We start from the raw sequence: 14234 nt of genomic DNA on the forward strand, positions 1-14234 counted from the left end.
GGAGACCGACAGGTCCGGACTTCTACTAGTCTGCCACGCATGCGCGCTCGCGGGGGTCCGCGCTTCCGGGTTTTGCACGCCATGCGGTCGGCCGCCCCGCCCCCGCTCTGGACGGTCGGCGCCATCTTGGCCATATGGCGGAGGCGGTGGGGCTTGCGCTCCGGCGCCGGCTTTTTTTTCGGCGTTCCTCGCTTCCCGCGTGAGCCCTCCCCAGAAAGACCGCGCGCGCTCGTATGCCTGCCGCAGCGGCTCGGCGGTTGGAGAAGCCGCGATCTCGGGCTCTGGGGGGGGGCTGCTGCCCGGCGCGCTCGGATCCTGGAGGCGGCGGCGCGGAACGGTCAGGAGAACCGTGGGTTTTTTGGGGGGTTTCGCGGGGGTTTTTGGATCCGGGGGTTCCCGCGGGAGGGTCTGAGGGTCTCCTGTGGGCTCTGGCGGGTTCAGGCATGCACTCGGGGAAGGGTGTAACGCGCCCGCTCCCCGCGTATTCTCGCTACCAATCTCATTATCCCGGGGGGGTTCCGCGGCACCGTAGCCCCCCCCTTTGCTGCGCAACGGCAAATAAACACGTTTTTGCAGCATAACAAGTTTCTTGTTCTTCTATTGCTTTCCGCAACGCTTTCTCAACTTTTCCACATGCTTTTAAAATTTTTCCACTGCCAATGGCTTTAGTATCTTCAGCCAGAGCAGCAGTATATCTCTCCCAATCCTCTGATTTTAATATATCTACGGGGCGCCTTATCGCGCCCAAATCCAAAAGCCTTGCAATAGCAAGAAATAAATCCCTTTGGTCGCACTGTATCCCCCAGTGGACCTCCATCAGACTTACAACCTTCGCTAAGGCTTCCATGCTGTTCGCTGGTTCTTGGGGCGTCCCCCTGTCCTCCTTCGTAGTAGATCGGGCCAGCCGCTACTGCCGCTGTCTCCTTCCAAGTGAAAATCCCGTCCGCCGAGGTTCTCCCGGGTTTTGGCACCACTTGTTGCTGTTTCTTTTCTGCAACGGTGGCGGCTTGGTCTTCAGGGCCGACAGCACGGCGTGCACATGGCTCCTGGTGCCGCTGGGATTAGTAACAACGCTTACACCAATTTGGTAGATGGTTACAAAAGCCTTTATTATCTCAAACATGCAGTTTAAATACTCTGGGGTCTTTACTATGTCAGAGGGGTATTGCTACATTTCCTGGGTTAGAAGGGAGAATGGAAAAGTACTGGCACATGTTAGTAAAAGCTTACATTCTTGTGGTGATAGCTTATCTTTGGGGAGTTGGAGTGTTCTGCTCTTCCCGTTACAACCGGTATCTTCCGAGTGCCTGTCCCTATCCAACCACAGCAGAATCAGTCAGACAAGGCATTCCGAGGCACCAAAAGAGCCCCCGATCTCAGGTGTGGGGGCAGGAGGTTTGTGGCCGGTCACAGGGCCGGGACTCCTGGAAAATCCCTTTCAGGGCCAGCCTCACACGGCCCTCCATGACAACTCCATTTCTAAGCAAATTTGGCTATTTAAGAGTGAGCAGCAGCCCTGCAGCAGGCTGCGGGTGCCCAGGACGCTGAGGGGAATGTCCCCGCCAGTGTCACCGAGACGTCCCCGCAGGTACTTTAGCAGCCACTCGCACACCCTGCCCACCCTCCCCTGAGGCTGCTGTCGCCCCTCAGCTGTGGACCCGTGTCCCCCCGCCGCTCCTTCGAGCTGCAGCCCATGCCAGGGCTGGCACTGCCACCCGTGCCCGTCCCACCCCGTACCGGTGCCCACCACCACCACATCGAACTCTGTGGGCAGGTTGTCCGCCATCTTGGGAGGCGCCGTCACGCGCACGCCACCGGCAGAAAGGGCGGGAGTGGTGGCGGGGGCTCCGGCAGCCGCAGGAGGGAGGGTCGGCCCTACCTGAGGGCGCAGCTCCATCTGATGGAGCCGACCGCTCTGAGAGAGCCTCCAGGAGAGCTCCATGGTGTCGTGGGTCCGTCCGCTGGCAACCTGCCAGCCCCTGGGACTCACCATCCCTCACCCTCCCCTCACCCCTCTGCCCCGCCTGAGGGAGCGGAGTGCTCGGCGAGGGCCCAGTGGTGTCACAGGTCCGTCCTGTGGACACCCGCCAGTCCCTCGACCTCACCATTCCTCACCCCTCTACTGTCCTGCTCATCCACAGAACGAGCCCTGACCTGCCATGCAAGAATGTATGAGGGAGCATAAATACATATACAAGCACCTACATCCATCAGTAAGCTTCTTAACCACAGTTACTAAACTTAGGGTCCCTTTGAGAGGTTGGACGGAGCTACGACACATCCACACTGATGCAGTGATAAATGTCATACTGACGTTTATTGTTTGTGCATTCATATTTATCCTCTTACAACTTTATTGACATTACAAGGCACACAAAGAATGTACACATTTGCTGCCTTAAGGTGGCTACTGTATTAGCACTATACATTTACATGTGAACACCTGTTAGTACTCGAAATACCTTAAGAAAGAGAGGTGAATTTTTGCTGCACCACAAAGGCCCACAGGTCCCACAGACTCAAGGAGCCCACAGGCCCCACAGGCCAAAGGGCCCAGTCTAGAATTGCTCACACCTCATTCCAAATACAAATCATGTCCTCCATCTCTTAGAAACTCTGCTACAAGTTACATGGCGGCATTCCACCTACTGAGCCAAACGCAAATCCCTTCAATGCAAACACGCGTGTTTTTGTATGAGTTACGGGTCAATTTGAGGAAGAAATTATTAAATTCTTCCCTGTGAGCGTGGCGAGGCCCTGGCACAGGATGCCCAGAGAAGCTGTGGCTGCCCTGGATCCCTGGCAGTGTCCAAGGCCAGGTTGGATGGGGCTTGGAGCAACTTGGGATAGTGGAAGGTGCCCCTGCCCATGGCAGAGGTGGCACTGGGTGGGTTTTAAGGTCCCTTCCAACACAAACCATCTTGTAGTTCTATGAACGCTGAAGTTTCTTGAATGATCATTTCCTCAGGAACAACAAATTTCACTTTTTTATTTCCCCTGCATATTCATTGTTTCCAAAACAATTTATGTATTTTTTTCAATCTTGTTGCTCACTGCTCCTTACTAATATATCCAAGGAAATATTTTCATCATTATTTTTAAAAAGTTCCCTTACCCCCTAATTGCAATATTTTTTATATTTAGCCAGCACGTTAAACATAGATTTAAAAATAAACTTATTAGTGTTAGTTAGAAAGTTTATCAGTCATTAATTTTATGTCCTTTCTTGTTAATTTAAAGATAGATGTTTGACTGTACTACATTCTCTGCATGCAAAAACCCTTTCTATTTTTTCAAACTCATTCATTAACTCTTTCTTTCCCTCTGAAGCCCAAAGCCACACTTTAGTCTTGCTCAGCCTCTTCCTTCACCTTACAAAGAAAAGAAGGTGGAATCAGGGATAAAATCCAGAATCTCCTGCTTCAGAGTTGCCCCTCCCATAACACCAGTCTAAGTGTAAGAACAGCAGGACTAAAACTACAGATTTGAAAAAGCCAGATGCTGCAATGTAGGCAAAATAACCCAGCACAGAACACCTGTTCCAGAATATGCTGGAAATTTCTGGAAAGTTTTTCTTTTTATTTTGCATTTAATGGCTTATATGGCTTTAAAGTAATCTCTTAATATTATTCATTGTGTATGATTATATTAAAGTCTTAGCACCTTAAATCAATAATAACAATAAACCAAATAGCAGCCTGTTAACGTCTTATTACAAGCTCCTTGTTCACATAGCAAAATAATAGTGAAAATAGTAAAAAGTGACTAATGGAAACCAGAGGCCGCGTTACCCCTGTGGTACTGCCAAAAGTGCTGGAGCAGAGTGCAGCACAGAAAACAGTCTAGCAGGAAACATCCAACCATGCAAAACCAAAAAAAAAGATATTTAAACATCAGCACTTATTTACTGTGCTGATAAATATGTTACAGAGAAAATTAGGAGCGATGAATTCAGATAGAAAAGGAGTGTGATCAAGTCTTATGTTCATTATATTTGTTTCCAACTGTCCCATAGAGATTTTGATTAAAACTTCCATTGTGCAGTTCCCATGCAATTCCATGGATTCCATTTCTACTTTTTAACATGTGAAAGAAATTTAGCTGCAGAATTCTCACAATGCTGGATCATTCCTGACCTAAATGTCTTGTGCTGAGGAACAAAGCATCACTATATTGGTTAGATGAGATAAGACAAACTCCCCTTGCACATCCTTTTCCTACTGAGGGAAGGCACACTCAGGAAAGTCTAACATCATCACGAAAACCTTTTGTTACTGTTTAATATAAATTCTAGGACTGCTCTGGAGCAGAGCTATTTCACTGTCAATGTCTTACTGTTTCTCAAGTGCTTAAGTATTTATCACACCACAAAATGCTGTTGTTTGGTGCTGTGAGTTCCTGTTAGCTTCATTCATAGGATGCAATCAGTACAATCCTATTTTGTGATTACAGTCATTATCCACTGGACCAGAAGTCCTCCTTAGTACTTTTTATTTGGCAAAAATAATTATTCAGGATCTTTAAGTGCAAGGTTTGTCAGTCCCACACAACACCAAAATATTTCTCTGTAGTTTGCAGTTTTTAGTATCAGCAAATATAGAAGTGAAATATGTAAGTATGAATAATTTTTATGACAATTTCATGGATCTTGAGAAAATGTCTTGCCATGTTTTCCTCTTTAGCTATTTAATTGCAATGTCATATTAACAGAAAGCAGCATACCCAATTCTGCATGGATGAATAATCACATTCAATAAAGAAGATTTAAAAGACTAAATCAAACACTGGATTAAACATTTTTCTGCATAACAGACCACAAAATAGGCATTCATATTACCAACAGATCCTCTGCATTAGAAAAAAGTAAAAACGCATACCAACATAATTAAACCGCACATCCTGTGCCCTGATTACTGAATTTCCCTATATTTTGTTAAACTAGGTCTCATCAATTAGGATTGCCAAAATGCATTCCAAAATGCATACTGAAAAACTGAATGTAATTTTTTTAAACATTTGGATTAAATAATTTTCCCCTATGTTTCATGAAGTAATTCCTACATATGTAACCTAAGTATTGCAGAGGATTTATACAGAATTTTTAGCAGAAGCAGTTCAGAAAGGCACACAAAGATAATTTTAAGATCACACTTCTAGCAGTTCTAAATACTTTATCTGTGAGCAATTTTATCAACTTTGAGCTCAACTAAAATATCTCTCATTAAAAAATGGTGTGTAGTGGTTTGAAAGTAAAACGAGTCAGAGGATCCAAGTCAGAAATACAATTTAATGAGAAGAAAAGGAAAAAAAAAAAATAAAACAAATGCAATAATACAGAAGACCACTGACAGAGTCAGAATACAACCTGATCAGGATGATGGAAGCAGTCGAGATGAGGTGGTCTTCCTGAAGCAGTGATCTCATAGAAAGGTCTGGTAGCTCCTGTCCTCTGGGAATCCAGTGGTTGATGGCTACTTCTACTGTCCCAAATCCCAGCTTATATCCAGGTGAGAATGCTTGGCTCCTCCCCCTGGGCGGAGCAGCTCACACTGGGATGATGAGTCATACAGGGGGTCCTTGATGGCCCATTAAAGAGAGATAGCTCCCGAGGGAGTTATCTATGAGTCATGCAGCAAGGCATTTGATGGGCCATTAACAGAAGGCACCCCAGAGGGAGGGAGGCCTGGGAAGAACCCTGCTCCAAAAATTGGATTCATCAGTTCATGAAGATGGTGATAGAATACATCCTATACTACAATCCAGGACATGATGTTTTACTTTCTGACTTTTATTTGCGATTTTCACATATCCATAGTGTAATGATGCACCCCACCCCCACAGCAGGTGTTTCCATATAGGGAAAGTTTAAGGCTCACCCCTTAAGATAAAGAACCTAGATTCTTCCATACCCTTCTGACAAGGATTGGCTCAGGGTCAAGAGAGAAGCATCTATTGGATCTTGGCACTGTTCTTCAAACCCTATATCTCTCTCTATTTGCTGCAAGCCAGGTTATCCCTCCTAAAACATTAAGTATTTAAGAAAGAGCACAAAAGAAAGTAAAAGCTTTTCCAGATGTTGTAGCAGGATGTCTGAGATTTCTCAGGCGCCTGTGCGTGGCTTTTTTATTTGCTTTCTGTAACGTTTGTTATTTTGTTAATTTTTCTTTATCAAACCTTTTGATTTACAAGACATCTTTGAGGAGCAGTCTTGCTCAAATTAATTATACCCACTTCTCTGCCAGGCTGGACCCTCAGAGTGTGGGGCAAACCCACACCATAGAACTACCCTTGTTACTTTAAAGTTTGTGTAGTTAATATCTAACTCTATCAAAATGCTTTTCAGAAGTACAGTAATCTGAGCAAAACCTCTTAAGCTCCGGAAGTGATTTTATTTTCCCAGGTATGAACACTGAAGTCCAAAAGAAGATTAGGAAGAATTAGCACTAGAATTATGGAGTTTCTAGTTATCTCAAGATCTAGTCTCCCACCCTTTGATCAAATGCTTCTTCCTCCAAAAACAAACAGCAAATGCTTCATTTTTACTATGATGATTTTTAATTTTCTTGAGTTATGTAGCCTCTTTATCCTGCAGTGATTTCACATCTGAAATCTCATTATTCATTTTATTGTTTTCTCAATGGATACAGAATTGAATTCTTCTTGAGTACCAGTTTGAATCAGGATCAGCAGCAGGATCGGGCCCATTAGCTGCTTGAAACATCCAGTGAATAACCTGATTTATCCCAATGAAATGGCTCATTAGTTCAGGCAGCAAGGCAGTGTTTGTGTGGTGCTGCAGTTGTGCGTGTTTTTCCTCTGGAATTTTGCGGTTCCACAACTGGCACTCACTCATGCATGCACCACCCTGATTGTTCAGTAACCACGGGAACAGCCTCACCACAGTCAGGCGTGTTTGGGAAAAAATTATTTCTTTCCAAATTTATTCTAAACTCTCAGACAACCTTTATTCCAACGTTCTCTCTTTTTTTTTATCATTATCTGAGTTTGTCTTCCTGTCACAACTTGGAGTAGTCAGCCTCAATCATGCCCATATAACTTGTGAGATATTAGTGGCAGTAGATCCTATACTGCAAATCCTCAGTCAAGTGCAGACAGTTCACATAGAGGGTATGAATATTCTTGTGATACAGGCCTTGGTAGATCAGTGACCTGAATATATTTCAAAAACTCTGAATAATTAAACCCACATTCTCTACGTAAGGAGCACTGAAAATTATTTGAAATTGGCCTTTTGATTACTAAGATGTGTGTAAATTATGGGATTGTTTAGAGACCGGAAAGAGAATTACATGTCACTTGATTTCTGTAACCATGCAAGGCAAGGAGTTTACTTTTTCAATCTTTAATTAATGACAATCTGCAAAAATTCTGTAGGTCTCTCATGGCAATCAAAATTATCGTGTACAAAATGATCACCAAGGAGAAAAAAACCCAGGATTATAGTTTTGACAAGGCTGCTCTGCCCAGTGCAACTGGCAGAGTACGGAAAGAAAGTTCCACTACAGCTCATTAAAGATTACCTATAAGTTTTATGGGTTTCTTAAAACTACAGGTGTTCAGGAAGAAGGAGAAAGTCTTTGCAGCAGTTCCAAGATTCAGGTTGGTTTAAAATGCAGGGTGCCACAAAGCAGAGTTTAATGCTTGCTTTCCTGGCAGTTCCACTATTTGTCTGTTCCAGCATCTAAAATTCTTGGTCAGTTATGATACTTCAGAACATGTCAGTAAAAATAAATGGATTGGATATATAAGACTGATGTATGAAGTTGTGTAATAAATGAAGATTCATTAGGATTACGATTTATTAAGATTTAAGGAGGATTAAGTAAAGATGGACAAGTATGTCTAATGACATCCAGTTACTACCTTACTTCATTTGCAGTATTACTCGAAGCAGTTTTATTGCATAGTTAGTCTTTCAGGCCTGTGTTCTCTGAGTTTAGGAAAACTGTACCTTTTCCAGCACATCTGGAGACTGTAGCTGTCCTGGTTTGGAATAAATTAGGGAAGAACCTCCAAAAGGAGTCCCCTAAACCAAAACCTCCACCACCCCTTCCCCCCCCAGCCCTGGGTTCAGGAAGGAAAAATACCTTGGAGGAAAAGTGGAAAAACCAGTTTATTGACAATAAAAAAAACCACTCCCCAACACCGAAAGTGGGAAAACGGGGTTACTGTGATGAGGAGGGTGCGACGCGTCTCTTGCAGGCCCGGGACTTCTCCAACTTCTCAGGTCAGGTTAGGTCCGGATGTCCTGGGTTGTAGTTTAGGATGTATTCTATCACCATCTTCAGTTAATGGCCCATCAATGCCTTTTGCATGACTCAGAGATAACTCCCTCTGGGAGTTATCTCTTTCTTTAATGGGCCATTAAGGCTCTCTTCCATGACTCATCATCCCATTGTGGGATGCTCTGCCCATGGGGAAGAGCCAAGCATTCTCACCTGGATATAAGCTGGGATTTGGGACAGTAGAAGCAGCCCTCACCCACTGGATTCCCAGAGGACCGGAGCTACCAGACCTTTCTACAAGATTTCTGTTTCAGGAAGACCACCTCGTCTGGACTGTTTCCATCACCCTGATCAGGTTGTATTCTGACTCTGTCAGTGGTTTTTCTTTTTGTATTTATTTTATTTTATTCTATTTTATTTTCCTTTTCTTCTCATTAAATTTTATTTCTGACTTAGAGCCTCTTACTTGGTTTGTTTTCAAAACCACAACACCGGAGCCGGTTCAAACCTTGGGGGGGGGGGGGGGGGGGGGGGGAAGGAAGGAAAAAAACCAAACAGAAGCAACAGAAAAGGAGATGGGGGGGGGGGGGGGGGAAGAGAGAAAGGGAAAGAAAGCAACAGAAAAAACAACAGTAGCGAAGCAAGGCAGCCAAGCTAGCAAAAAGCCGAAGCAGAAAAGCAGAAAAGCCGACAGCCGCAGGAAAAGTGAAAGCAAAAAAAAAAAAAAACAACTGCAGGCTCCTGCCAGAGAGGGAGGGGCAGCTGCCAGACACAACAATGTAATCCAGGATATGGGATATATGGGATAGGAGGCAGGTCAACCCAGAACATTAGCTTATGTAAGAAATTAATCTCTTTTCTGGAAATCTTCCTGTTCTTTTATATATTGCATTTCTTTTATTCATCACTTTTGACTTGTTGCCAGTTTATGAATACAGATCCTTCAGCCATTAGTTTTGCAGTGCCTGTGTCACTCAGCTCGGCCAGCCCTGGCACCACAACAATACTGGGGTTTCTTGGCTGACCAAAAGCAGGGACGCGGCAAAGGCAGGAGATAAAAGGAGGGACTCTTCGGAGACAGGGCTACAGAGTTTATTGGATCAAGGGGATCCTCACCCCAGGGCTCTGTGTCAGAAGAGACTCTGAGAACGTGAGGGGAGCAACTTATAAAGGGGAGCGGATCTCAGGGATGGGGTACAGCGACAAACCAGTAACAGAAAAGTAAGGAGTGACTCTTAACATAACATACAGGTGCAACATCAAATCAAAACCAACTGGGAGGGGACCCCCTTGATTCTGCCCAATCACTTGACACCTCTCCTGGAATTTTCTGGACGCAGGGAGAGGCCCCAGAGTGACTGACAGGACCAGAGGATTATGTAACTAATGACTGACACTTAATGAATGTAGAGGAATGGTTGTCTAAGAAGGGTCATATAAACACTCTGCAGCAGGATAACTTCAAGACACGTAACCAACCCTTATGTTTAGAGCAGCCTTATCTTTACTGCAGCCCTCTTCCTTAAGGCAGAGGCCTGGTGTCTCTGGGCTCCCAGGGAGGTAACCTCTGGCTACTGTCAAAAGTGTTGCAGAAGCCATAGGAATGCAGAGCTGGGTGTTACTTTCTCACCCCTTCACTGACCAATGCTATGCTTGCTTTTAGTTTTATGCATGAGCTTATTAGGTGTGCTATATATTCTATAAACACTTCTAATAAACTGAGTTTTGCCGTTAAACCGTATGGATTCATGGCATTCTCCCGCGACTGCAACAAATGAATATCTGACAAACAGCTTGGGGATGAACAAAGGGAAAGGAAAAGGAGGGGGGTACAAAGAACAAACCATTTTACATTAAACTTTCTAGAAATAACTCATATAACAAGAACAAGCAAAGTAAAATCCAAAACATGCACCACCACACATTAGTGCATATTCCTACTTCATTACAGTCAGCACAAATTTTACCATGCAAAGTTCAGCCTCAACATCTTGGTCTTTTCTGTTTGATTAACAAACCATAATTACAGCTGAAGGGGAAGTGTATATTGCCTTAGACAGGAGATAAGAGTAGTTATTTTATTTCACTTAATTTATATATATGTATTTAAAAATTTGCCCATACAAATACTGAAAAAAACAGGAATTAGTCTGAGAGATGGATGATACAGAAAATGAAACACGAGCCAGCCACAGATTGGAAGTTTTGCATTTCCCTTTTTGAAGAGAATGACAAGTACAAGATTATTGAGTATTTTTTAAACAGCAGTGTTCTCCAGTCTTGAAAATCTTAACTGGCACCTGGCTGAAATGAAAAGAGAGTATAAACCAAGACTAAATTCTGAAACTGATAAAGGTCCCTTAGGAAACTCACCATAAATATTATCATATAATTAAAGCGTTTAAAGTAGTCCATAAAGTAAAGGAATTGATGTGTCTCATATGCAGTATTTTTGCCTAGACTTTACCAGAAAAACCATAAACAAAAGACTATAATGGCCTCAGCTGAAATGAGTTCTTGCCAGCTGGGATTCTTGTGAAGACACACGTGTCACCAAGGACTCCAACATCAAACTGTAGCCAAGAGACATCTGCAAGTTAGGAATGAGTAACAGCAAGGGACTGACTTTCAGGTAAATTAGGCTATTGGAGATAACACTTCTAAAAATGAAATTAATACAACAACTACATTTGAAATTACAGAAGTGGGTGACTAAAAATGGTAAAACAAACACTGTTCCTACTTTGAGAAAATCTCTGTTGGAGGCTGATTTGCCTCAGTTCCAATGCTGGGTCTGTCAGGGCTCCACTTGGAGCTCTGTGTAAGAGCAGAGATTTAGTTTGCGCCTTGCTGCTGCAGTGGTGGAAATTTAACATTATATGAAGGTACACACAGCCAGGAAAGGGCTGCCAGACCCTCTTCCTCTGTTTCCTCTGAAAGGGCATGTATGAAAATATCTGTCAGCTGCAGCAAAGTGATTTGGGGACAAATTTAAGTTGTGAAAGGACTGTGGCTAAAAAGAAAGTTATCAGTTTATAAACCAGGAGTATGTGTAATCAATCACCTCTTTAATAAGTGAATTTACTAAATTCGTATACAGCAAAGGCCTCCTTATTGAGCATTTCTCTCCCAACATTACAGTTCAAGCAAGTTTTATGTTTAAAATACACTCTTTAGGATTTTGAAGCCAGAGAGTAGCAATAGTGCTGCACTGAAATCTTTAAGGCATTTGAAATGAGATTATATTCACCTTGATCACAGAAATGAGAATAGCTCTCGTTTTTCTTTCAGAAGTTGTAAACTGGTGCCAGACTGTATGTGTGTGTGATGGTTTTGAGAATTCAGGATGGACACTCAGGATTTAACATCCATTTTTCATTAATCCAAACATAGTGCACTTTATTTAAATGCTGCCTTTTCTTCTGCAGAAGACATCTACATTGCACTTATTAAACTTTAATTAAACTATATGTCTAGGAAAAGAATGCTCCTACTGTAAACAATATGTGCTTAATGTTTTTATAAAATGTTTGCATTTTAATCTGTTGGGGGGGGGCAATATCTGCAACCTGAATTTCAACCCCATTGCCTCGATAACAGGGTTTTATCCAGGCTGTGTGTTCTTACAGTGATAATACATAAAATGAAAACAATAAAAGGTCAAATCTTGTAGTCTGAATAAGAATTTTAGCTTTGAATGTAATAAATCATAATGCACAGTACTCATTGGAAAGTTGTTTGTTTGTTTAGTCTTAGCATCATCTTTTTCGGGGTAAGATGTTGGCTTAGCAGATCCCAGATCCATGCAGTATTCCCAGTACAGCTCTTCGATAAGGTAACTTCTCCTGGAGCACATCAGTTATTCCTGGAACTCCAATCACCTCTCTCAGGCATTCTGCACCACAGAATCTCTGAGGGGAGCAGGGAGACTTTGAGCCATTATCTTTACTTCAGCTCTGTGCCTGAAATGACTCAGAAACCAAAGACCGAAACTAATGGGAGCACAATGTGCCTTCCCCTTTTTGTACCTCCTTAGCACCTAAGGAGCAGCACTTCCTCCTCTGTTTGATGGACTAAACAAAGGAATAGGCTGTAGCTCATTGCATTGGGAATATTAATTCTATATAAACCCCCTCATTTTGGCCATTCCATTAAGCCAGAGACAGAATTCCCCCCTCCCCCACACTTCAGAAGAATGTTGTGCTGTTGTCAATGTTGAGGTAGATTATTAGGAAGATTTGCAAGAATAACTACTTAAAATGGTCACATTCATTTAAAAGAAAAGAAATATAATTGGCATTTGTGTTGCTGTTTCTTTTCTGCAACGGCGGCGGCTTGGCCTTTTAGGAGCGACAGCACGGCGTCCACTTTACTTGCATGGCGCTGGGCTTAGTAACAACGCTTACACCAATTTGGTAGACGGTTACAAGCGTTTATTATCTCAAACATGCAGTTTAAATATTCTGGGGTCTTTACTATGTCAGAGGGGTATTGCTACATTTCCTGGGTTAGAAGGGAGAATGGAAAAGTACTGGCACATGTTAGTAAAAGCTTACATTCTTGTGGTGATAGCTTATCTTTGGGGGTTGGAGTGTTCTGCTCTTCCCGTTACAACCGAGATCTTCCGAGCGCCTGTCCCTATCCAACCACATCTCCCCCCCCCCTCTTTTACAAAAGAACGAGGTAGTCATATATATCTATAGGCACTAAATGAGGTAGAAGGTTAGGATTTAATAAGGGAAAAAGGAGTTTGGAAACCTGAGTGAGTTTTTTGCCAGGCAAGTTTGGAAAATCTTGTGACTGGCAATGTTCCCTGATTAATTCACAGCATTTCATGTTGGCCTATGAACAGAATGTTAGTCTGATCTAGGCGAGCTTTGACAAATGAGACTATCCTATTCAGCAGGCATGGTCCGAAGGTAGCAGCTAAAAGTAGCATTGCCAATGGGCCTACCAAAGTGGGAATTAAAGTGGTTAACCATGGGGATTGGTTAAACCAGGATTCGAACCAGCCTTGCTGAGCTTCCCTATCTTTCTGTCTCTGAGCCAGTCTGTTTCGGAGTTCTGCCATGGAGTCTCTGATGACTCCGGTGTGATCCACATAGAAGCAGCATTCCTCTTTCAAGGCAGCACACAGACCTCCTTGCTGCATGAACAGGAGGTCCAGTCCTCGCCTGTTCTGCAGGACCACTTCTGAGAGCGAAGAGATTGACTTCTCTAAGTAGGAAATAGATTTCTCAATCCTCTGCAAGTCCTCGTCTATGGTCATTTGTAGTTGAGACAGACCTTGATGTTGCGTTGCTAGGGCCGAAACACCTGGGGCAGTTCCGGGTGCTCCTAGACCGAGCAACATTGCGATAGTTACACTTGTCATTATCTCTCTTTTGTGGAGTCTGTTGGATTCTTCAAAAAGGTTGTACACTTCTTCGTCTGAGTGGTACAGGACCCTAGGAACAATCAGAACTTGGACACAGAAGTCGTTAGAATCATTGAACTTGGGAAGAAATACACAGGGACTTACTCCAGATCTCTGACAAACCCACATGGCTGGCGCAGCTGGAACTACCCACTTATTGTTTTTTCTGCTGGGCTTTACAACTCTGGTGCAGACATTCCCTTTTCGCTCAGCTAGGGTTGCATTACCAAAACATCTGCCTCGACCTGTGACTTGACTCAGGGTAATACCTCTGTGGGGTGTGTCCCATCTGCACTGGTGAGGTGCATCAGCTGTGGAGTAACTGAATGGGGTGTTTAAAGCAAATCCTTCATAGAAAGGGGGTTGGACATCATAACAAAGCCAACAGGAATTGGTTAGGTTAGGGTTAGATTCGTTCAGGGATAGGAAGGTAGCTTCTAACATACGAAGGATTGGGTCTGGGTCTGACCTGGCTAAACGGTCTATCTGAAGGGCTTTTGCATCGCTAGTTGGGATTCTGGTGACGCTTGTGGGTAAGGCTTTGGGGTAGGTCATGTTTCTCTTTGTCTGCG

The sequence above is a fragment of the Sylvia atricapilla genome, chromosome W (assembly GCF_009819655.1).
Source record: "Sylvia atricapilla isolate bSylAtr1 chromosome W, bSylAtr1.pri, whole genome shotgun sequence".
Classification (NCBI taxonomy): domain Eukaryota; kingdom Metazoa; phylum Chordata; class Aves; order Passeriformes; family Sylviidae; genus Sylvia; species Sylvia atricapilla.